Here is a 26,768-nt window from a genome sequence, read left to right on the forward strand (position 1 = left end):
GGTCAATACTAACATGCCGTTAACTTCATCATTTATACTTCAAGTACTGGATACTAATCAAGAATTTTCGGAAATAATGAATAAACTGTTAAATTAAACTTTCTCATCTATCTCAGAGCTAGATTGGGGTAATTAGGTAGTTGGGGTTAAATGGATCAAGCTCTGGGGGGTATGGGTTAACATGTGTCTACCTTTGATCACCTTAATACCAAATACTCACCCAATAACTCTTGGAAATAATCCCAATTCGATAATTATTCACTTTCCTTTACCATATTTCTCAAAAAGTATCCAGTAACAGTTTCCCTCTTTTTCTTACCTTCTTATTTTCCCTCTTTTCCTCTCCTATCCTATCTTTCTTTTCCTTTCTTCATCTCTTCTTCTTCTTCTATTGTGAATAAAACTGAAAAGGGGGTCGTGACTGGGAATTCTATGTATAATAAACACGGTATTGTATTTATTGTATTTTATTTTATTTTTCTTCAGAAGTCCGATATAAAAGTTTTCTCATTTTGGTTGAACCTTGTATGTTCGAAAGTAAGAAACGGATTATATATTCCTATACAATTAGACATAAGCCGATAGCTTCATGAATATCCCCACCAGGGGTGAAGGATTCCCACTCACGACTTATTCCATGCATCTCATTTGCACGATACAGGGCTCCCCCCTCTTTTGTTACGGAGCCAGCGGAACTTTGTTTCTTTCTTTCATTCTCTTCCTTTCCTTTTTCTTTTTCTTTTTCCCTTTTCACGGGTTCGATTCTTGCTGCGGTAACTTGTTTTTATGAACAATAATATTCATACTTATGATGTGTAATAAAATGAAAAATGCTCAATTTTTTCGGTCTTACAAGTTAGAATGGACACTGTTTTCTTCACAAGGGAAATACTAACATACTGACGTTACATGTCTGTCTACAACCTTGATTCGTACTGTGGTGGAAAACGTGACGTGTTTAGCAAACAATTCATGAATACGACCCCTAATAGTCATGCTTAAGGTCTAGTATGAGTAGTAAATGTGTCTGAAACGAGCAATTATTCCAAACGTCTTCCACTATTACTCCTATTGCTAGAAATAATAATACAGTATAACCTCGTTAACACGAACTTTCTTAAGCCGAACACTCGGTTAGGACGAACAAAATTTCGGTCCCGGCATCGCTGTACGTTATCTTATAGGAAGTTTTATCGGTTAACACGAATTTCGGTTAGCACGAATTACGAACTAATTTTTAGTCCCTTGAGTCAGTAAATGTTTTCATTTAACACGAACTTTCAATCCTTAGTTTTTTCCAGATCATTAGTCCTATTTTAAATTTCACTCCAGATCAGTTTTTGTCATACAGTATTTATACAGACGAAAATTGCCTTGTAAATAAGAGAAAAACCAGAAACGGGTATCTTTCCTCTCTTATGAGGTGTTGATTCTGTCCTCCGTCAAGCGCTGAACATGCAAGTGCTTGGCAGACGAGCTGGTGACAGCTCGAGACAAAACGTCTTCTCTCCCCTGTAACTCCAAACTGGTGACAGCAGTCAAATACCTTTCCGTTACTAGCGGTACCCAACCTGCTAGCGAAGTTGTCAGTTTTATAACTTGACCTTGATTTTCTGCGTAGAAACTTTTTTTTATCTTCGAAGATAGGATAATAAGCTTACTGTAGTGTTTTCACTTTTCAGAGGATGATACCGAGACCGAAACTATTCTCGATCTCGATCTTAACTCGAATTTGAGACCGAGCCGTGCTTTTCGAAATCGAGACGAGACCGAAACTCTCAGTCTCGTCTCGATACAATTCTGTGGATGGTGTCAAGACGGAGAATAATCTTGGTCTCGTCTCGAATTTGGAACCGAGACGAGACCGAGACTACTCAATCTCGTCTCGATACCATCTCTAGTGTTTTCTATGACATACATAATATGCTGTAGTGGTATGTATAGTCTGTATACTGTAGTGCGTATGTATGGAGAAAATGTATTCGAATAATAAAATTTGGGTCCCCGGTTAACACGATTTTTTTTTAAACACGAACTCCTGATTTTTCAGTCCCTTGGAATTCGTGTTAACGAGGGTTTACTGTATTTTCGTTCGTCATTTCCAACACATTCCATATATATCCCTTCAACCAAAATTTGTAAATAGAAATTATTCTTTCTTATATTGGTATGTATATTTTGTTGATATATTAATATAACGCATACATAATCAAAAGTCTTTTAGCCAAAGAAAGCGTGTTACTGTGTATCGTGGTGAAAACAAATTCTACTTAATTTCTGCTTAGGCATCCGAAGTTTCGATATTAATGTTGTCCAGGAGCTGACACCTTCTTTCTCCCCTCTCATTTCCTTTCGAACACTAATCGCTCTTATCCTTTCTCCATCATCATATCTTATTTTTTCTTATTCTTTTCCCATTAACTTCAGTACGCTTAGTTATATTGCAATAGGACGTAATACTGTCTTAAATTCTCAATAATAATAATAATAATAATAATAATAATAATAATAATAATAATAATAATAATAATAATAATAATAATAATAATAATAATAATAATAATAATAACAATAATAATAATAATAATAATGGTATTAAAATTTTTAAAGTTTCCCTAAAATTAGATAGAACTTGCAGGTAAATCGAGATTTTGAGAGGTTGTCTGGACCTCTAGGACGCACCTCTGCAACTACCTAAATTTTAATCCAAAGCGCCCCACTGAAGTTTCATGTAGAAAGTATTCTACTGTACGTTTTGAGAAAAATAACTTAATACAACTTAACAGTATGTCATATAATAAACCAATTTTAGGATATGCAGAAGTAATTATAAAAGGTTTGCTACAAAAATACTTACACAGACCATAATAAATTCATTGAGCTTCAAGACACAAAGTAACAAAATAGCGTATAAGATTCAGTCTAGAAAGCTTTGTTACTTAAAGAATGCACATACACTATTTTTAGAATCGAGGTAAAACGAGATATGTTTACTTTTCGTCGAGACCATAATTTGAGTTAGCCTTGTCTCGTGTTGAATGTAAAATTTTAACTCTCGTCTCAATTTTGTTTGTTTTGTATCAGAAACGAGATGCAAAATTCCTCTTCTCGTGAGCAACACTAAACAAAACCGAAATATTCTTGCCAAATGTTACATATCTGGTTGTAATATTATAGCCTAAGCGATAATAAGCTCCTAACTTTTAATCTTCTATGAGAAAATAATAATAATTAATAATACTATTTTTATTCCTGAAGATTTGATAGTTCAAGTATTGAAATATCCGAGTATTCAAATATCAGATTAAAATAAAACGTGTGTCATCGCCGATCAATCGCCATTAAAAATTCTAAAGTAAAAAAATGTACTGATTGTTCTTGGATCCGATTTAATTCGACTACCTTCAGATTACTAGACGAACGCCTTGACCACTTAACCACGATTACTACACAGCAATTGATTTGTCTTTAGTTTATTTATGAGTATAATACACGTGCGGTATTCGATTCAAAATTGAGAAGTTTTGTATTTTGTTTGTAAAAAATCTGTAATGTTGATAATTTACTGAATACAGTGATATAATCCCTTCGAGTCAATTGCATATTCCTGTTTTTTGCGATGAACGAACAGAAAAGGCTCTTTATTTAGGTGAGCCGAAAGAAGTAACATTTTAGGTGAGTGGTTAGAGTTGTAGTTTTCTAATGTGACGGCTCGGGTTCAATTCCCGCCTTCGCCGTTTACCCTTTTTAAAATGTTTCATTTACAAGGCTGAGCTCCAGTTGGATGTTGCTAAATGAAATATAACCCTGAAAATGAAGTAAGAAAAATGAATGGAGGAAATGAGTTACAGAATTAATTCTATTAATGGTTCCATATTTGATATTTGGTGCATTTTTAAATTGTTGCTTATTGACACTATATTTTTCTTTTTCTCCTTGTGTCTCAATGTGTAAATTTGCACATGTATTATACAAATCACGAACCCTCAGTTATATTTGCAACCTAAGGAGATATACGCTTAGTACAGGTAAGTTCTCCAACTCGTTTAAGTGTTATCGAATTTTGCATTTTTAATATTTACAAATAAATTACTGTATAACGATATTTAGCATTTTCAAAAATTATTTAACGAATAATGAAATCGGACAAGTTCTTCTTTCGAAGTAACATTAGGTATCAATCAGTGGCGCCGGAACCTAGGAATTCAAGCCCTGTTAGACCTCCCAAAATATTAATTAGGGGCTGGGTTCTTCCCCTGAATGATCAATCCATACTTTAATTGATTTTCAGGTAGGATTACTTTAATAGTTTTAAAACTCAGCGCAAGGCTTTGTGTTCATTAAAAAAAAAAACTAATACATATAGCGCATAATCTATCCGTATATTATTTGATACGCATATATGTATAGTCATTTGAAGTAAGTTATCTTGTTTATATAATCCCTCATTTGAGTTAATTATAAGATTATTTAAGTTCCCCGACTGTTATCTTCTCCTCGGCGCCTCTCGTGTCCGTATATTTTTTCTGGTACTGTGCGCTATACTGTGAGTACAAGTATGCAAGGACTCCCTTTTGTCATTTCGTCAGCCAGCGTTTTGCCTCACTCCTGCACAAAAACACTTTTTACAGTTTGTTCTTTTCATCAGTGGGGGCAACTTCATGCTGCTGTTCTAGCTACTCTACCAGGCGTAATTAATCTTGAAGCGGGCATTAGTGGGTTGCCTAACCAACGGATTTTGTACCTCAAGAATTTCTGTGGTCCGCTGTACGCGTGATTGGTCCATTTCCGGTTGCTCTCCTTTCTTCACATGAATCTGTTCTACCTCATTCCCTTGCGTCGACTATGGGTAATATTTCGTACATTTAAACTTTTCCGATATCTCTTCTCGTTCTCACTATATTCCACACATCATTTTGACCCCATTTTTATGCCCCTATTTGACCTTTTCAATGCGCTTATTGGTCGATATAAAAAAATACGTGTCGCTTGTTTTTCGATGTTCTCTTATCTATGAAATCTTTTCAATATCGGTGTGTTACACCGGGGTACCCTGCCTTGTTAGTGTTTAAAGCGTAATGTTGTAATGCTTTTACGTAAATCCAAAACTTTCCCCAGTGAGAAGCAAGTATTAATCTATTACGCAAAAAGCAACCAAATAGTGTGGACGTTTCAAAAGATTATATTGTGTTTCAAAAGATTATAAAGCACAAGAAACCTCAGGCATCATACAATCACATTTTATATCTGAACAATGTAAAGTTTTGATGTGTAGTATATCAACTGACTAACCAGTCTAAAATTATCTGCGTAGATGTATGTACTGCAACTTATAAAATGTTTGTAACATTAACGTAGTCATACAATGTTATTTAGTGGTTTCTGAATTTACCTCATGCCTTTTCCACTTGCTTTGAGAAACAATACCTCTAAAACAACTAAACATCATTATTTGATTGAGATCATGTGTCTTGCTACTAAACCTTCTTGTATGGTTTGGTAGATAGGAGAGATTTTCAAAGAACCTCAAATTACTAGTTTCTGTTGCCAGATAGGAAAATTACATCTTTGCTAATGAAAAAGGTAATTACTGCTAATTGCTAATTAAACATCGTGGTAATTACGGTATAGAATTTTGCTTGTAAAGTTCCGCTTTATAAAGTCCCAAAGAAGTTGGTAATCAATCTAGAGAACTGGATTTGCTACTTTAAGATCTCACAAATTACTTCTTGTTCTTAGTCACATAATCAGCATAAAAATTGAACAACTTGGTTCAAAATAATGTCACACAATTTTAGCATTTCCAGAGTTTTAGTATTTATTGTTTTCAAGCTTCAGATGATTCACTTGTGTTAATTATATATCCTTTCAGGTAATGTCTCTATTCATGGAACAAGTAAAAATATGAAAGCCTGTATTCTGTATTTAATGAAAGCTATTATCAACATTTTTATCGAGTGTAGTTCAAATGAACATATGGGAAAAGCACTGTTCATTGAGTGATACTCTACACACTCAAATAATGTCGAATGTAGGTAACTAAGCTTTGCATTTCAAACTAAATGAAATAGCATAACTCATTTAGAAGAGGTAGATATTCTCAAAAATCAGTGATGGCATATAAATCCTGAAGTTACACTCAGGGGCGGATCCAGGACCGACTTGTGGGGAGGCGGTGGGTTGTCATACTGCTACTTTTAAGGGTTCCAAACTTTGGGATGGGTTTTATTATATATATAAAATTAGAAAGTTTCATCTTCTGGGGTAGCGATCGCCCTCGGATCCGCCCCTGGTTACATTTAGGTTTTGAGAGCAGACTTGAAATTGTGTTCGGGCAAACATCATTTGGGGTCGGACTCCAAGAATGTTCTTAATATACAAAATTGAAAAATACGTATTAGTGGTACAGGAAAATAGAAAACAACTATGTTCAAACATAACAAGCATTAGATTTGTGACTATAAAATCTATAGTGTTAAACTAAAGAGAACAATGATTTTCATAGCACTGAAGAGTTTTTACTTATGATTCCTTTTGTAAACAAACCAATGACGATTATTTCTAAGTTGTAACATCTTGATCTACATTCCCCATACAGTGAACACTCACTCACTATAAACACTGACTGGGGAATGTAAATTTAACGAAAGGATAACAGTCTCCTGCATGAGTTGACAGTTAAAATAACAATAAACAGAATTGAATATCACTGAAATGGGAAGCAACAAGAGAAATGAGTACTTACGGACTTTTTTTTTTTTTTTTTTTTTGCCAAGCATGTATTTTGACTTTTCTGGCCTTCTAGTGATAGCGGCATTCTTCACCAGTGCTGCTGTGGGTGATAAGACAGTAGTCACGAGTGCTTGAGAGCTCTAACTGGACTAGCCATTCATCCTACTTTATTTTACTTTAAAACAACGAATTTCCAGTTGAATTTGTGAACAAAACATCTCCTATAGCGCGTCCAGTAAGAGAACGTCTCTGACAGCTCGCAGTGACATTGCCACTACTCGCGTGTCAAGGTTTTTTTCGGTGCAACTGTAGTGGGAATTTAATTAATGGCATAAGACAGAGTGATCGTGGTTGGTAACACTGGCATCAAAGTAGGGGCTGCAATGTCCCACCGCATGTGGTAAGAAACGTCAGAGACCATCTCTTGTTGGCCGTGCTATAGACTATGATGTCATTACTTAATACTTTGACCCCCTTCTGCTCAAAAACACAAAACGCGCTTTGCTGTGTGTTATGGTATGTAAAGGAGTAACTATTCCCAAAATTTCAGATTTTTTTTTATCCAGGCCTATTGGAGATATTGGTCAGTGAAGTATGCCAAATTGGCATAATTCGGCATAATTCCCCAACTTTACGATATTTTTTCAGGCTTTTGGGAGCAGCTACAGGTCTGCAAATTTTTGTGTATTACCTTACGACCCCGGACTACATACACACACATTCAGACCTCTACGTCAGTTGTTCCCTCTTCCCAAACATGTCCAGAAATGTTGCTACTGTAGGCCATGATTTCACCCCTTTCAAGTGGTTTTACATAAAAATGTTAAGAAAACAAAGTTTTAGCTCTGCACAAGTTGGACACGCCCAGCAATTTTCAATTTGCTAGGACAAATACATGCTGAGATATTCAAAAAACATAAACGCCTGAAATCGAGAAAACGCAAGATGGCGGCAGAAGCTGCGTCGCTACGAGATGTTTCAAAAAATAATTAATTGTGGTTTTGAAGTATCATTCATGAAAAAAATTAGATTTTTTGGAGATGGTCGAGCGGCACATACTTCATCACTTAGAATGAATTGACTCTTATACCAGTATATTAGGACATTTATATCATTAAAAATATGATTTTTTTTTTAAAAAAAATCTTTTTGAAAAAAACATTTACACGCCATTAATCTCGAAAAAAATACACTTATCGTCGACAGCGCCACAAACTGTCGTATCTCAGTTTTCTAAACTTTTCAGGAGAGCGAATTTTAGGTTTTCACACAACTTTGAAAAGCCATAACTCAAAATCTATTTTACCGAAAGGAGAGAAAATTTACCAAGTTATAACTTAAATCATAAGAAATCAGTGTAGAAAGTTTTATGGAATTTGCCTGTAAAAGCTTGAGAAAAATTTGGCGGGAAAAAGATACGACAGTTTGTGACGATGGTAATCCTCTCTTGTATGAAAGATACGACGCATATTTTTTATACTGAGAACTACATTAATAGATGAACAATTGGAATATATTGCACTTTCATTGAAAAACTTCGTGTTTATTACACAAAATAATTTAACAAATGCTTCCTGAGATTCTTGAGGGTAAAACGAAATTCCTGAGAACACACAAGAAACACAATATTAAGAGCATACTAACCATAACATAAAATAATGCTATCAACTTGTCATTGCCAGAATATAAAATCTTCCAAAGTTGCAAATTGCATGCTTTGATATTGCACTTCAGAAGGATGGCTAATGTGGTAAGTTTCTGTAAAATTGAACATGTTCAGGGTTTCGAATGATTGGAGTTGGGCCCGGACACAATGATAACGAGTCCTCGTAGGCGTGGGAGACCCGGGTTCGATTCCCGGCGGGAGCTCATGTGGTTCGGATTTCACGTTAATCAGTAGGTCCACGTTTCATATAGCCTCGCTTCTGAAAGGAACGTTAAAAATCAATCAATCAATCAATTAAAACGAGTCCTCGTACTTCTCTGGAGCGATAATTTTTGACAAGTCTGCAAAGTAGGAACTTCTATCTGGTGGATTCAATCTGCGTTCTTTTCAGGGAAATACTTATGTAAGTGTCCTCAAAATGACTTGTCTTAAACTGAATGCAGTTTGGATAGTCTTTGTTCACTTTCACTTCGCGCATTTCCGTCCAATTGATTGGATCTCCATTTTCGTCACGTCTAACTGACAGAATACAAGACATTGGGACAGAGATCTAGTCCCATACATTGCTTCTGTCAACACAATGAACGGTATGTGGGTTCTTTTTCCTTGCCAGTTTAACAATCGGTTCAAGTTGCGAGGCCACAGTGCTTAATAGATGTGCTTATAGCACTGTGGACTGAGTCTCTCTGATTTTGTCCATGCCTAGATTCAAAGAATCGGAGAGAAATTTCTCTGATGTTCTTACGTGTTTGCACCGCATATCCCATCATAGCAACCAACCTGAACTCCTACTAGGTCCATCCTGTATTTCTCTAACTCATTCGTTACGGATTTTAACGCGCCTCCCTATAAAGACTTCTAATATTCCATGTTCCAAATCTCATGTCCATTTTCTTTTGCTGTGGTCGTGCCAAGTTATCAGTCTTGGTCCGAGGCTTCTGTGTTTGTTTCTGAAAAAGTGTCTTTTTTTCTATTACAGGATGAGTTTGTTAGGCTCACTCAAACCCCCACGCTGGAGGGTTACTCCTTGTCTGCCCGCGACTGCTTATTCAGTATGTTCGCAGCTAACCTCTATATCTAAAGGCCTTCTCCTCGATCCGCAACCTGGGGCCGCGGTGGCTCAGTGGTAGAGCGTTCACCTCTGGTTCATGGGGTCGCGGGTTCCAACCCTGCTCGCACCTAGTGAACTTTGTGGTGGACAAACACCGTGTGCGTGGGTTTCCTCGGGGTTCTCCCGTTTCCTCCCACTTTCTTCATTCTATCATTTCATTCATTTCTCATAGTCACCGTCTCCTTTAGCATAACCGTGGGACGTAAAACTCAAAAATGTCATTTCATGTCGATCCGCAACCTGAGGACGCCCCATGCCGTGTAAATATATATGTATACAGCTCCGCATTGATCAAGTATGACATTCTAGCTTATAAGTTTATTTGCTTCGGCTGTTCCGAGCTTAAGATATAAGTATAAATGCATTAGGAACAAATGGTAAAGAAACTAAGTCTACCTGATGGATAACAATAAGAAATGATACAAAAAGCAATGAGTTGATCAGTACGGGACTGTATACCTACTTTTGGGCCACTTTGTATATATAAACAAATTGCTTTGAATATAGGCGTATCTGTCCAGTTGCGAAAGATCCGTTGCTCACAAACTGTCGTAACTCAAGATACGACTGTTTGTGAAAATGCTTTATATGCTTCATCTTAAGATACGACAAAGTGACGTCATCACCGCTGTCAAAGCAACGCACATCACAGATGTGTCGTTTTGGGAAATTGTAGAAGTCAGTGTATGCAACTACATAGTAAAATATCTCAATTTTCGATTTTTTTGAGATACGACACTTTGTGACGCTGTCGACGTTATGTGGAACGTATCAGCGCCAAAAGGAAAACATAAAGGAACTGAGAAAATTGGAGCTCAAAGCAGCTCTTGTTTTAATGGTCTTTTCTTTATCTGCTAGCTTCCAGCATCAGGCTTCTCAGTAGACCTGTCAATAAATGAACAACGGAAATACAACTTCTTAATACTACTCGATTGGTCGGATTTTCTCTGAATATATACGATATTTGGGGATTTCATTTGAATATAAGCTTGATTATAAATGTTTCCTTGATTATAAATGCTTGATTATAAATGTTTCCTTTGCATAAACTGAATCTCTGAGTATGTTAGTGTCAACTTCAACAATACTTTTATATTTTAAAGTAATATAAACCATATATATATATATATATATATATATATATATATATATATATATATATATATATATATATATATATATATATATATATATATATATATTTACAGTTATGTTTATTTAGAAACTTGAAAATGAATTAAAATGCCATTTCATCGAGCGTCTCATATATATGAATTAAACGTCCGAGGAACATATTCTATTTTAGATTTATTTCTCTATTCCAGCTAGTATTTACATGAAATGTAATGAAATCTTTAAGTTTTACGTCCCAGAGAGGTGCGAACTAGGCTAAAGGAGATGGTGATGGTGAGAAATGAACGAAATGATGGAATGAGGAAAGTGGGAAGAAAGGGAAAACACCGAGAAAAATTTATGCATACGGTATTTGCCCACAATAAATTTCACTTGGCGTGAGCGGGAATCGAACCTGGGACCCTATATACCAGAAATGAACACTCTACCAGTGAGCCACCGCATCTCAACTAGTACTTTTAGATGCACTAATTCAAGTTTGAGTATTGAATTCGCATAGTTTGAAAGGAAACACTGCAAAACGAAACTAATAATAATAATAATAATAATAATAATAATAATAATAATAATAATAATAATAATAATAATAATAATAATAATAATAATAATAATTTATTCTTCTTCTTCTTCTTCTTCTTCTTATTATTATTATTATTATTATTATTATTATTATTATTATTATTATTATTATTATTATTATTATTATTATTATTATTATTGAAAATGAGACAACAAAACTGTGGTTTGGAGAAAGCGGAAAATGACTTTCGCAACTTAAGAATAAAAGGAACAAGCTCAGATTAAATCCCATATGTAACTTCTATAACGCCTTTAACAGTGGCGTCTATTGAGAAGAGTCAAATCGGTAAAAAATTAACATTTTACAGCTACAAACAAGAACACATTTTGTCGCTACTATTTTTGCACATGAATTATTACGTATTTTAAGTTCCTTTCTCTTAGCTTGTAGCGATAATACAATAATTTTTACTTATGTGACTTCCCTCGAGAGCCCCCACTGCAAGAGTCATAAAGGGAATTGAAGATATTTCGGTTTCAGGTTATATATATATATATAATATATAGAGGGTGATTCAATAAGAACGTACCAGGCCTATATCGCAGCTAATACTGCACGTAGAGCCTTCAAACAAAACAAAAAAAAAAAAAAAATACATTACTAAATCGTATGTGTAGAATACAACAAAAATAGTAGCGAGACCAGTGGCGTCTCGTGAATACCTCCAACGGGGTGCAACCTCAAAATTTAAAATGGAAAGTGGTATAACTGTTGGAATCGTTCGAAAGGATTAAATGTCATGCAACTTTTAGAGGACAAACTTTGTCATATCCTTTCCCATTTAGCCGCTAAAGGCGTTGTTGCAGACTTGTATCTGACTACCTGTAGCAGGCCTTTATCTCAGCTAATAATGCACATAGAGCCGTGAAACAAACAATTGAACTAGCAAATCGTATGTGTAGAATGCAATAACAATAGTAGCGACACCAGTGGCATATCGTGAATATCTCCAACGGGGGTCATCTCCAAATTTGACATGGAAACAGGGATTGGTTGTGCCTCCATTGAAACAAGCGCACAATGTAAGAAACGTCGAGAGGAAACACGTTGGCATATTTCTTCCTCTGTGGCGGCAACACGGTCGCACTACTAGGTGAAAGTCAGATGGTGCGAGAGTGTCCCCACTCACACCAGGTGAATGTCGGGAGGGTACTTGCAAACCATGCCCCGGCAAACAACCGCCGACGCCTTTGCAGGATTAACTCGGGGCCTAAGCCAAGGGTAGCCCAGACCCACAATGACGTGGACACGCGATGTTTCTTGTGTGCGTACATACAATATGAAATATCTCCCAAATTCGGGAGCATGTGTTGTAGGCTTGTTTGTCGTTGTCTCGAACAGCACACTCATTTATCGTTGCCAATGATAATGTGGTGGTACTCTTGTAGATCTAGTAGCTAACGCGTACATGATCTTGCTCAAAACATAGAGTATGAGGCCTCGAACAGGCGATTGCTGTTATGTCAGACAGAGGGCAGAAGGAGCGATACTGTAGCCAAAACACGTAACACAAGCGTGTATAGTCCGAGAGTGATTAACCTTTGCAGTGAGTTAAAGTGGTCCGTGTACTGAACAAGGTGTCGTGCATTGAGTTCTACTACCCTGTGCATTACAAGCTCATAACGGGACGAACACGAAACTTCCACAAGCAGTGAAACCTCTTTGATTGTGTTGATGTGTGAGTGATTGTAGTAGAAAATGTCGGTAGTACATAACATTCATGCGGTATACAAATTTGGAGGCATTCTAAATGCTCATGATTTTAGGGGGATGCCGGGAAAATTATATGGTTGCAGCTCGATTATACGCTGAACGCTATCCACAACGACAAGCTATTTCCCGCAATCTGCTGCGGAGATTAGCAGCACGATTGTGGCAGACAGGCAACATGCGTGGACGCTATGGTGTCCGGAGAAGAGTGGTACAAATTGAAGACGTTGTCATTGATGTACTTGATGCTATTGCAGTAAATCCTCATGTATCTTAGCGGCAGATCGCACGAGATCGTGATATCAGTCAAGGTAGTGTTCTGCGTATTCTGTGGAAATCACATTTTCACCTGTACCATCTCTCTCTGCAGCAAGAACTAAGTAATGAGGACTGTAATTTACGGCTTCTATTTTGCAACTGGGTGGTCAATCGCGTGAGAGAACATCCGAATTTCATTCACTTCATTTTATGGACTGATGAAGGGACATTCTGCAATGATGGCAACGTGAATCTCCACAATGCATATTACCGGGCAGCGGAAAACCCTCACTGGATGAGAGAAGTCAATCGGCAACACAGGTGGTATATTAATGTCTGGGGTGGCATTGTAGGAACTCAGGTCATTGAGCCATGGCTTTTTGCTGGTCATTTAACAGGTACAATGTTTCGTAATTTCTTGCGACACCATCTGCGCCCCTATTGGAAAACGTACCGCTCCAGATACGTCAGACGCTATGGTTCCAATTAGATGGCTGTCCAGCCCATAATGCTGTCATGTGTAAGAAGAGCTAAATGTTCTATTTCCGCAACGCTGGATCGGAAGAGATTCTAATCCACAGTTTCCTCCGCGGTCGCCCGACCTTACTTGTATGGACTATTTTTTCTGGGGTCAAATTAAGAATCTTGTGTATGTCAACCAACCAACTGCAATTCACAACATTCAAGACCGCATTACAACCGCATTCCGGACCATCAACGTGGCCGAGTTGAAAGCTGTTGCTCACAATTACTTACAGCAAATAAATCATTGTATTGCTGTTCGAGGACATCACTTTGAACATTTGTAACAGCCATGGGGCGGAAGGTAAGCTGATTCTTTAGCTTTTTACTCGTCTTTCTCCAATGGCTCGATTGCAACGCCTCAGCTTTCTGTCCCCATGTTTTGTTCAATGCTTTGGCAACAGCCCATTCGGTTCGTCTTTCTTCGTTGCAACCAACAGTTTCTTCTTCCGTTTTGTTATAGCATCATACATTGTCCCTCATCACAGTTCTCCCCATCCACTGCGCTTCTGTCGCAGCCATACGGAAACCACTCTCTTCAAATATTGCGTATGTCATTGATTCCCTATTTAGAGCTTCATTCAACAGCAGAAAATGTACCTCTGCTTACAGTTACAGTGTGTACCCTCCCCCCGTCGTGGTCTATTGTTGACGCCATTGTTGTCTTCATTTACACGGTGTGATTCCGCGTATGTACAATTGTACGTCCCGTTCGTTTCAGACAACTATTTACTCTTCCCTTTGGTTCCGCATGCAGAAACCCTCGCATCATCTGACTTTGACCTCGTAATGCGATCGTGTTGCCGCCACAGAGGAAGAAATATGCCAACGTGTTTCCTCTCGACGTTTCTCCCATTGTGCCGGCACAACCAACCCCTGTTTTCATGTCAAATTTTGCAGATGATCCCCGTTGGATATATTCACGATACGCCACTGGTGTCGCTACTATTTTTATTGCATTCTACACATACGATTTGGTAGTTCAATTGTTTGTTTGACGGCTCTATGTGCATTATCAGCTGAGATAAAGGCCTGGTACGGGTAGTCAGATACAAGTCTGCAACAACGCCTTTAGCGGCAAAATGGGAAAGGATATGACAAAGTTTGTCCTCTAAAAGTTGCATGACATTTAATATCCTCTCGAACGATTCCAAAGTTATACCACTTTCCATTTCAAATTTTGAGGTTGCCCACCATTGAAGGTATTCACGAGACGCCACTGGTCTCGCTACTATTTTTATTGCATTCAGTACATACGATTTAGTAATGCAATTTTTGTTTGAAGGCTCTACGTGCAGTATTAGCTGCGATATAGGCCTGGTACGTTCTTATTGAATCACCCTGTATATATATATATATATATATATATATATATATATATATATATATATATATATATATATATATATATATATATATATACAGTATGGCGCTAAATTCGTTGTACAAAAGCAGAGTAGTGATTCCTGAGAGTAAAACAAACAAAAAAGTTCCAATAAACATAGTTCGAAAACCCATCGTTTACGTGTAATAAGCTACCGAAAACATGAAAAAATGAATTGTAAAGGTCTATAGCTCCAAAACTATGGGACCTACTGTAGTCGGGCCAAGACTTCACTTAGGAACTAGTACGTGCTCTATCCAAAGGGAACAGGTCAAAATTCCCACAGCCAAAACCCCCACACTCAAGAAATGTCAAAACGCCCACACAATCGGTCATAACTCCCACACAAACGGACAAATCTCTCAAATGCACGAACGGTCATAACTCCCACAGCCAAAACCCCCACACTGGTAATCGGTCATAACCTCCAACGGTCATAACACCCACACAAATGGGCAAAACTCCCACACATAGCAACGGTCACAATCCCGACATAAATGGACAAAACCCTCACACAAATGGACAAAAACCCCACACAATTGGACAAATCTCCCACACTCTGAAATGATCCTGGTTGCATGTCTTGCCCTTGTACTTTTTAATAAAATTTTTTATTCCACTTAAACTGATGTTGCAACTATTCTTCTTGCACTGTTTTCTAATGACAGAAACACTAAAGTGGGCGTCATAAAGAGCAGGAACAAAGACGTGCAATCACGATCAGTTCAGAGTGTGGAGGATTTGTCCGATTGTGTGGGGGTTTTGTCCATTTGTGTGGCAGTTGTGATAATTTCTGCATGTGGGAGTTTTGACCATTTGTGTGGGAGTTTTGTTCATTTATGTGGGGGTAATGACTGTTGCTATGTGTGGCTGTTTTGTCCATTTGTGTAGGAGTTATGACCGATTGTGTGGGCGTTTTGACATTTCTTGAGTGTGGGAGTTTTAGCTGTGGGGGTTTTGACCGTTCGTGCGTTTGGGAGATTTGTCCATTTGTGTGGAGTTATGACCGATCGTGTGAGCGTTTTGACATTTCTTGAGTGTGGGAGTTTTGGCTGTGGGGGTTTTGACCGTTCGTGCGTTTGGGAGATATGTCCATTTGTGTGGAGTTATGACCGATCGTGTGGGCGTTTTGACATTTCTTGAGTGTGGGGGTTTTGGCTGTGAGAGTTTTGACCTAGACCCTATCCAAAAATACATGTACATGTTTTAGAATCCTAAGGTACTCACGCAACAATTTTTATGGAGGTAGTTGGAGAGTACTTTATATCATAGGCCCGTAGTCAAACTCCCTCTATAAAAATTGTTGTTGAAGCACCTCAGGATTCTGAAACACGCATTTTTGGATAGGGCACATACTAGTTCCTAAGTGAAGTCCTGACCCGACCAAGATAGGTCCCATAGTTTTCGAGCTATGAACCTTTAAAATTCATTATTTCATGATTTCGGCAGCCTATAACACGTAAACGATGGGGTTTTCGAACTATGTTTATTGGAACTTTTTCTTTGTTTCACTCCCAGGTATCACTCCTCTGCTTTTGTACAACGAATTTAGCGCCATAATATATATATATATATATATATATATATATATATATATATATATATATATATATATATATATATATATATATATATATATAAAAGTGAAGTTATAAATTAGGCCAAAGTCTGTGAATTCGTTCAACATTTTTCACTAGTTGTCTCGTTTGCTGATTTGAGAAACAAGGAAAGAGTGGGTATAAAGCTCCTACTTTTCCTTAAGTCATTCCATCACAATACATTCGACATTTGATTTAAATTGAGTCAAGTTGAATTCTTGTGTGTTTTTCTGTACGTGAGTGTGTTTGTTCAACACTGAATTGTCTAATTTTCTATGCATAGCCCCAGTGGATTCTTTTCTAAAGATGTAACAACATACTTTTAAAAAAACAAAAACATATATATATTTCAATGTGTGCCTCAAGAAAGAAATCCAATATCAAAATCTAAGAATATTTGATTTGATTTAATTTAACCCGATTGGTTCGTCGAGCGACAGAGAGGGTGAGCGAGATTAGATCAATCACTGTGTGGTATTGGAATTCCCCCGCAGAGTTGTGTTTACTCACAGGCCGCTGAGTTGGCGCCTTGAATTAGCCTCAAACGTTGGCTGACTTGATTCAGATCACACCACTACTGCTCTGAATGAAATAGAGATATTTCCTGTCTTCTACTAAAGAAAAAGACGTTGAAAATAAATGGAAAATCATTCCGATACGAACACTATGTACAGATATAGGATTTTCTAAGGAAAGAAATTCAAATTGGAAGTATACAGTACATATTTTGTTCTTTCTCTGCTTCCATGATCGTGAATTTTTAATATGTAGGTCAATGTCTGCTTATTTCTTGTGATTTACATGATAGAATGGTGTAATATATCTGTGTTTCTTGGTTTGCTGGAAGTAGAGGTCTTCGTATGCTAGTGTTCCTGATAAAAGAGAGCATATGGTAACTTTTTTTCACAATTTTTACTATTTTATATTAGATTATTACTGATATTATTGTTTGTGTGCTATGACGCTAAGCAATGTGCAAGCGAACGAAAGTTTATATATTTACTTTAATTTAAAAAAATTCGTCATTTAATCCTTACCAATCTTAATGTTTCATAAAAAATATGTAACTTTTATGGAGTTTTCGCGTTATATGTTCTTTTTAATAGGAATAGGGGAGTAGGGAAGGATGGGAATGAATTCACTTTCTCAATACTGATTGATTTCAACTTTGAGAATTTATGGAAAACAATGTCATAATTTACAAACAATATTTTATCAAAAAATGAATGATTTTTACAAAAGCTATCATGGAATATATTTCCTAAATCGTGTGGGAGAGTTTAATAAACTCCCTTATTGTTGACAAATCTTAAACACAATCGTCGAGGATGGTTCGGAACCCTCATGAAATGTATATCATATTCCACCAAAATCGAACACTTTTTACGAAATTTATCGCAGAATATATTTTTCAATTTGGGAGTATATTCACCCTCTTATTCTTCACCAATTTTAACTCCATTCAGGGTGAATTGTTGGGTAACTTCAAATGAAATATCCGCTTAAATTTTTCAAACTCAAACTTGTTTTCACTACAGCTTATTGTGGGATCCAGATTACATTATATTCCACCGGCAATCGAATCGACCTCCCACCCCAAATGTTCACACGCTAACCATATAGCCACGATGGGGCTCCAATTGTTCTATGAGTTGTTAAGATATGAAGAAAGTATTTTCTCGATGGTACCAACATTGGATGGTGAGTTTCTTTTATTTTTTTTTAACGAGTTCATCAAATAACTTTATACTCACGCGAAAATAATAGAAAATTTTTACTTCATCACTTCTCACACCTATGAACATATATCTATAGATGTGAATGCTCACTCAACGAAGCAGCAGCTGACATTCAATAAGTCCAGTATGACTTCTATTCTTCTTCATAAATTTGTAAGCTAAATATACTAAAACTACTCATTTCTTCTGAAATTCCATCTTGAAGACGTATGCATAAATTTGTTTCCGCTACCAATCATGTCAATGGTTGCTTTGACTCCGCGGCGACTCCCTAGTGACAACGCTGTAAATGGTCGAAAGTGGTCGCAGCGACCATTGTGGATGAGCATTAATGGTCTGTGTATCCACCGACTGCACCGAATTCAAGCCCTAGTCGTGGTTCAGAGCTTACGTTAATAGTGGTGCCGTTCTTCATAACCTCGATGTTGCACAAAAACTCAATACACAAAAACCCAAACATAGATACCCCTAAGTCTACAATTGTTAAAATACTGTTATGTCATTTTCAAGTCTGTAGTAAAGTTCTTGTGTGTATGTGTGTTGTTTGAAAAACGTCCTATCTCCCAAAAAATATTAGCTAGATTTGGTCTTGAAGATATTATCCTTGGTATTAAGCTAAAGTATATCTATATCTATATCTATATCTATGTCTATATCTATATCTATCTATCTATCAATATATATATATATATATATATATATATATATATATATATATATATATATATATGAAGCTAAAAATGGATACGAATCTGTTGATGATGATTTTTCTCTACTTCAAAACTTTTCCTATCTTTTAAATTATTATTGTTTCTCATTCTTATTCGAGAAGGACTATAATAATGCTATCCATCGTACTTTTTCTTATTTTTTCTACTAATATTTTCATCGCCTTACTCCTCATCAAATTGAATTGAAACTAATACAAGTAATTCTTAATCTTAACTAGCAGTGTCACGTGTACTCGTGTGAAGAAGTTTGGTTTGTATGGAGTTATATTTTCTTAATAAATATCCAAACTAAAATTGGTAGTAGATTTCTACCACTTCCGTTTCAGTAGAGATTAGAGCGGAGATATACTTGGGACGCTTTATTGCTTGCAAAAAAAAGGTTCTCTATCTACGAGTGGTTTTGTTCTGTAGTTCTCATCGTTAAAACCGGAAGTAATTGATTTCTGCCACTACTGGTTTGAATAAATAGTTAAAAGACCAGATGGTACATGTTTTTAGAACGCTAAATCGACGAAAAAACAGCTTTTCGCTATCTCTCATCTTCTTTGGTCCATGTAGAACAATATTGAAGCCGGAAGTTGTAGTGGATTATTATCACTTCCGGGTTATGTAGGGAGTTAAGGATGGAGGGGAAATATATTCTTGGGACGCCAAGCCACAATCATCACTTTATTTTAAAACTTTTCCGTACATAGGAGCAACAGCGTTGTGCTTGCAGCACTAACAGACAATATCGATTGACATTCTGTCCGTTTTCTTCAAATCTTATTTGTAAAACTGACGATTTTGGCTTAGTGTCATGCTGAATCACCTCCTAAATTTGTTAATAACTTTCAATACGTAGGAGCACTAATACTGTGCTTGCAGCACTAACCAACACTAATGTAGTAACAAGAATTAATGTCCTTTTCATTAAGGCAAAATTTATTTGTAAAATTGGCTTTTTCGGCTTGACTTCAAACCGGAATCGACACTTTAATTTCTTAATAACTTTCCGTAAGTAAAAATACTAACGTTATGCTTGAAGCACTAACCAGCACTAACGATTGACATCTCTTTTAATCACCCCAAAACTTGTCTGTAAAAGTGACAATTTTGGTTTGGCGTAAAGGCAGAATCGTTACTTTAATTTGTTAATAACTTCCTGTATGTAGGAGCACTTGCTTATGGCACTAACCAACACTAACGTAGCATTAACAATTAGTGTAATTTTTATTATGATTTTCAGATGGGCGATTTTGACTTGATAAACGTGAAACTCCTGTAGGATATTTAAACATGACTTCTATGCTTATAAGAGAACATTTATATCTTACCTCAATGGGTTAATATCTATCCTTCCCTAATTTATCGTCATGTTTCAGACGTTACATAACAAGTAGAACTACAGTTTTAAGATTCAAGCAATGTAACTAGAAGCTGCTAGATAATTTACAGTAGTCAAAAAGACAGTTCGCTATTTGAGCCCTTATTTAGTTTATGTTTTCACCTATTATATTTTTCTGAATGTATATACCATATTCTTCATAGCTCAGGATAATACATAATTATGAATTTGATTACCTACAAGCTTGAAGAGAAGACTTGCTCAATTTTCAGTATTCTATTCTTCAAGAAATTAGCGACCAGAACACAAATCAATTTCCGTAGAAATAGACGCTAATGCAAGTGATAATAAATGAAGTAAGTCCCGCAACTTACAGATTGAATTTGAGAAAACCTAGTGTTAAGAGGTGAGTTAACTATCAAGAAGAAAAGAGAAAAACTTAATATTCAAGATATAAATGTACTTTCACTTCAGTGCCAGTGATGGGGAAATTAATCATCTGTCAATAAAATTCTTCGCTTAATTACTCAATGTTCCGGAAGAGTGCAGATCTAAGAAATCTTGCAGAAGTTGTTAACACAAGTAATTCATGATCCGACTATGAAAAATTACTTGTTCTCTTGAAGGGAACGTTACTCTCATATGCGATCGAAATGAAAGGTATACGTACACTGGATAACACAGAACACTTCGTTGCATAATAAAAGCATTAACCACGTATAGAAACGTAACAAAATAATGCATAGAAGGTACGGATTCTTCACACTATCTTTCTTGCTCACCTAAAATTGATTATGGGATTCTGCTTTAGCCTTCTGTTCTTTGCGTTTATAGTCACTCATTCTGTACATGGAAACTAAAAACAAGCCCATTTTATTAAAAACTAGCGAAATATACCCATTCTTCGCATGGGGGCTGTATTTGGAAGTCAACGCCTGTGGGAGTATCACCATTCATTTCAGCAATCACAGAAACTATGGATTTGACACTAATATCGGTCATTTTGGGCTATTTTTACAAGTCTCAGTACCCCCCCCCCCCCGCTGACACCCGGCCCGCATTAATGGTACTGAATTTGATAGTCATCGCTAATGGAAGTGTCACCATTGATCTCAGCGACCGCGAAAACTATGGATTTGACACTAATACCGGTCATTTTCCACTATTTTTACCTGTCCCGGTAAATGCCCTCCTGGTTCGAATTTTGACAGAAACCTTCGTCTTGATTTGGGGCCTGGACCAAGGTACCCGTGACCAAATTTTGGTAACTGTTCACTCGTCTGATCCCAGGTCGCAAAGACAGACAGACACTCAAACAAACTCTATTTCATTTATATTAGCCTTAATCATGAAAGCTGATGCTGGGTAAAATAAATAAGAAATCTCATTTAAAGTACAAAATAAAATTATATCGTCAGCAATGTCATTCAGTGAGTAACGCTAATTCCTAATAGTAAAGCCAAGATAACAGGAATTACTACCTGCGCTGACTACCTGTCTGTCTGATGCCAATAGATGTCGCTACTGTGCCGAAAATGTGCAGATTTAAAATTATTGTGAGAATGCAACAACAACGAGTAATGTTTTAAAAAATAAAAAGGTATAGGCCACGGCACTAAATTTGTTGAAATCTCTAATTTGATTTTCTTTCCATATTTGGTCACTATACTTTCTCTTCTACTATAAGCGCTCAAAGGTAACAAATATTGATAGGTTTATGATATGTATTTAAAATTGATTAGAATCAAATATCTATGCCAGAAACTCGTGCATATTTCGTAAGTAGATATTGAAACTTAATTTTCCTAAGAATAGTAGTCAAGTTGCTAGGCAGTATCAGACCAAATTACAAAGAGGCAAATCAATCATAGTTAGGAAGAGCTGTAAGAACTTCCAATATATGGTTATGGCTTAAGCGACTAATCTTGCTTGTCAGGATAGAAATTAGAAGGTAAGCTGTCGGTGTAGATTCGGTTACCATCATTCTCCCTTTAACTGCAACCTAAAGCACGATAAGTAATTGTAAAATAATTCCATCTATCATTTCAGGAAAAAAAATATATAGAACTAGTTTTTATGGATGAAGTGGTAAGATCAGATTTTCATGCTACATCAATCATTTCCCTGTTAAACAAGTACCGGTATAGTTTTATTGAGAACAAATGAATGTTGAATTAGGAAGCTTTGGGGGGTATGGACCCAGTGGACACCCCCGTGAGTACGCCCCTGCTAATAGATAGTAACTGATAAACTGAACTAAATTCTGTACGTTACGTCGCTCGTAAAGCTCAGCACACAGATTTCTTGTGCTGTTATTTCTGGCTCCTTAGACCGTCAACACCCAAAATGTTTTTCCACCAGGAATCACATTAGATACTAGCACATCAAATCAAGGTTGTTAACCTTTTATACATGGTAACACTATATTAATTTTTTTTTTTTAAGATTTGCTTCCATTTAATTATAACCTAATTATAACAATATTTAGATTTTAAAAAGTAAGAAAAGAAATCTTTCTTGTCTACACGCTCATTTGGTACGCAGACAAATTTTCTCTCTCACATTTTGTAAATTAAATCATCTTATAACGTTATTACTTCACTATTTGTCCATGAATGAACATAATATGCTAAGCGATTTCAGGAAACGTACGGAGAAAGCCAGCCCATCTTATCAATCGAATTAGTTCCACGGGACGAGACATTTCATGAATCTTGTGGTCAACACTATTTTACCCAAGTTTTTGTTATATGATTCATAGTATAAAAACTATAAATAGATAAAGTATTTGTACGAACATAATGAAGAGCGTTTATCAACGTTTAAAGATACACATATTACATAATATACTCCAATAATAAACTTCTGCTGTTATGCTGTTATGCTATATCCTTTATGGACCTCGGAATAATATGAAATTTAAAAATAAAAAGTAGATAATAAATTTTGTACATAAATTTACAAAACGAAACAAGACCAGGCCAGAAAGAATTCTTCCTAAATCAAGATAAGACAAGAAAACTGTATTTCTCGTTTCGTCTCGTCTTGTGCGCAACAATACAAGTAGAACACCTGTTCTGAGTACTTTAGTAATATACATACTATACTATATTCCAGGGATTATAATGAAATGTTTATTCACAAAATGTCCATCAAATCATTACAGTCATTCCGAGAAACTCGTCTGAACAAAGCACACCAACACCACTAAACTTCTCTCTCTGTAATTTAGTAAGAAAAATGAGTTGTGTAATATTTTAAGGTCGGTTAATATAAATATAATAGTTAGAACCATTTTTGAAAAAAAAAATGAGGCTTTCATTCTCGTGTAAACTGACCTTAGTTTTTAGTTTAGGGAAAAATGTATCACCTTAAAATAGTTTTTTATGCTCTCTATGCTTTGAACGATACGGCATCTAGGCTTCTGTATATAATAAAGAACAGACGGACGAAATTCAACACGTACAGGTCATAAAACGCGTAAATCCGTAAAAACCCAAGTTATTTCTGTTTCATGATCACAATACCTATACTACAACTGTTACTTGAAAGTTAAACTTTACCTCCGTCTATATAGAACCTCTTTTCCTACTTTCAAGAATAATGACCTACTACATTGTAGAGTCGTTAATTAAATATTTATTTCCGAATTGTGAACAAAATTTACTGAGTCCTTGCAAGTTTTGAAAAGTAACCTTTGCAAGCTTTTGCTTGATGATATAGCACTAGCTGATGATATAGTTCAGAAAGCCAAGAAGGACGGCAATCTGCGCCACCCACATATCATTCAAGTAAGGAAAAGCCATTTGATAGGCCATAGCTCTTCTGGTAGGGACTTTTACTCATACATAGTAAAAGTATACTCACTCCACTGAATACATACATTATATTATACCTGCATATTACAGGATGTCCGAGACGAAACCCTCTAATTTGAAACACTTATACTGAACGTAATAAATAATCCAGATAATTTTGTTAGGTGTTAGATGGTAGATTATCTGTGGAAATTTATATTCATAGTGTTATGTCAAGTTTATTTTTATTTTTATTTCAGGTGCTGAAAACCGACGAAATTGAAAAATTTGAAAGCACTGAAAAATGGCAACAAATACTGAAACAGTACAAACCGAGATGCAGAACTATGATTCATTATTGCAGCTCAACGACGTTTCCTTGCAGAGCACCATAGAAACCTTTCCGATGCTAAGATAATCAAAGAGTGGAAAACAGCGTTTCTAGAGACAGGATTTTTTGCTAAGAAGCATGGTAGTGGACCATCAAGAATTTCAAAAGAGACCGTTAATTTCATTTCAGATATATTTGAAAGAAGTCCTAAGAAATTCGTTGGTATGGCGGCACTTGAGCTTGCTATCCCAAAATCAATTGTCCTCGATGTGCTACACAAGCGTCTAAAGCTTTATACATACAAAGTGCAATTGTCATGAGGTGAAATCCGACGATAAATTCAAACATGCAACGTTTTCCGAAGACATTCTTCAGTGCATTGACATACACAACTTTTTGGCCAAGATTATGTTTTCCAATGAAGCAACATTTCACCTCAGTGGAAAGGTTGTGCGAATCTGAGGTAGTGAACATCCTTGAGTGGCCAAAGAATATCAACGAGACGCCCAAAGGTAAAGTTTGGTGGGGCTAAATGGAGGATGAAATTATTAGACCTTTTTTCTTTATCTTGATATGTTAATCAATTTTGTGTTCCCTCGGATAAGATATCGACACCCACACCTACCCTTCCAGCAGGATGTAGCTCCTCCACACTGACATGTGAAAGTTCATAACTCATTGAGTGACAAATTCCCACAAGAATGAATGGGGGAAGGTGATCCAATCCCATAACCACTCCATTGCCTCGCATTACTCCTCTGGATTTCTTCCTGTGGGGGTATCTTAAGGACAAGTTGTATACTACCAAAGTGATAACTCTGGAACAGCTTCGTACAGACAATTCAAATTAGAGCGTTTCATCTCGGATAGCCTGTGTTATTATTGCATTATGTATCTGAGGTGGCTTAACAAAATTGTTACAGCCACTGTATCAAATGTACGACCGTCAGGTTCAAAGGTAAAAATGGTAGTCACTGTAGGTTTCGTAAATTGTAGTGTTTTCATTGTTAAAATTTTTGGGACAAAATTTACATACGCTTTACGTACGAATCGATAACATAATATGTTTGTTTAAAGCTTATCGATTCAACGTATTTGTGCATATTTGATTTTGTCAAACAACACACTATCTGTTTTATTAAGAAAGAAGAGAAAACAATGAACTAAAAGGAAAACTAAGTTTAATGTGTCACGTACATGCCCTTCAGCACAAAGAAACGAATACAAATGAAGATAAGGAGAATTGATGGAATGAGAAGGTGGAAGGAAACTGATAACTCCAAACAATCTACGTCTATGATTCTTTCTACCATTAACTTACATGATCTCGAATCGAACTAAGGAATTTTCGCATCAAACACACTCTACCACTGAGTCATCATGTCCTCTAAACAAGAGAAAAAAGAAAGCGCCTGAAATATATTCTTTCACAACTCACAGAAAGTCTAATAATCCCAGTGTCATAAAGTTTGGTTTGATTTGAGTTTAGCATCCCTTTCAGCAGCGAGGCTTTATAAGACGTGGATCTACAGCTTAAAGTTCGATACGAATCACATAGATCCCACCAAAAATCGAACCAGGGTTTCCCGTACGAAAGGTAAGTACACTAGTCGTATAGCCAGGAAGGAGCTCCCGACTGATACTGTATAAGAATGTACAGATATGAGGCAATAAATATATTAAAACGAGGGAGACCTGACTCGTTCCTGACGAGAGTTCATCTGGTTCAGATTCTACGTCAAGCTGTAGATCTCTACTAGAGACGTTCCATCTTGATTTACAGTTTATTTTATTTCAATTTATTTATTTATTTATTTATTTATTTTACACTTTCAAGAATCTTTGTGCCTTGGCAGATACATCCCCTTTCTCAACATAGTCTCCATTAAGAACTACAAACTTCCACCAATGATGTGTCAAATTCTCAATGCCCTCTGTGAACCACTTTTTCGGAGTCTGTCGCACCCACGTTCGGACAGTGTCTTGCAGTTCCTGGAAATCGGAGAAATGGTATCCAGGCAGCTATTTCTTCAATGCCTCGAATAAGTGGTAATCAGAAAGTGCCAAGTCAGGAGAATAAGGTGAGTGTGGCAGCACCTGGAACCCAAATTTATTAATGGCAGTCGTTGTCTTTGTACTGCATTCAGG

At 36.4% G+C, this 26,768-nt stretch overlaps 1 long non-coding RNA gene across 1 annotated transcript in view; it reads left to right on the forward strand.

The window, feature by feature from the left end:
• LOC145662698 (uncharacterized) overlaps window positions 1–26,190 on the forward strand; it is a 336,929-nt gene extending 310,739 nt beyond the window's left edge. The window contains exon 4 of the long non-coding RNA XR_014127086.1: window positions 24,550–26,190. This is a non-coding gene — a long non-coding RNA (uncharacterized LOC145662698). The remainder of the gene's footprint in view (window positions 1–24,549) is intronic.
• The last annotated feature ends 578 nt before the right edge of the window (window positions 26,191–26,768 follow it).

This window comes from Thermobia domestica, chromosome 10 (assembly GCF_964235325.1).
Source record: "Thermobia domestica chromosome 10, izTheDome1.hap1.1, whole genome shotgun sequence".
Classification (NCBI taxonomy): Eukaryota; Metazoa; Arthropoda; class Insecta; order Zygentoma; family Lepismatidae; genus Thermobia; species Thermobia domestica.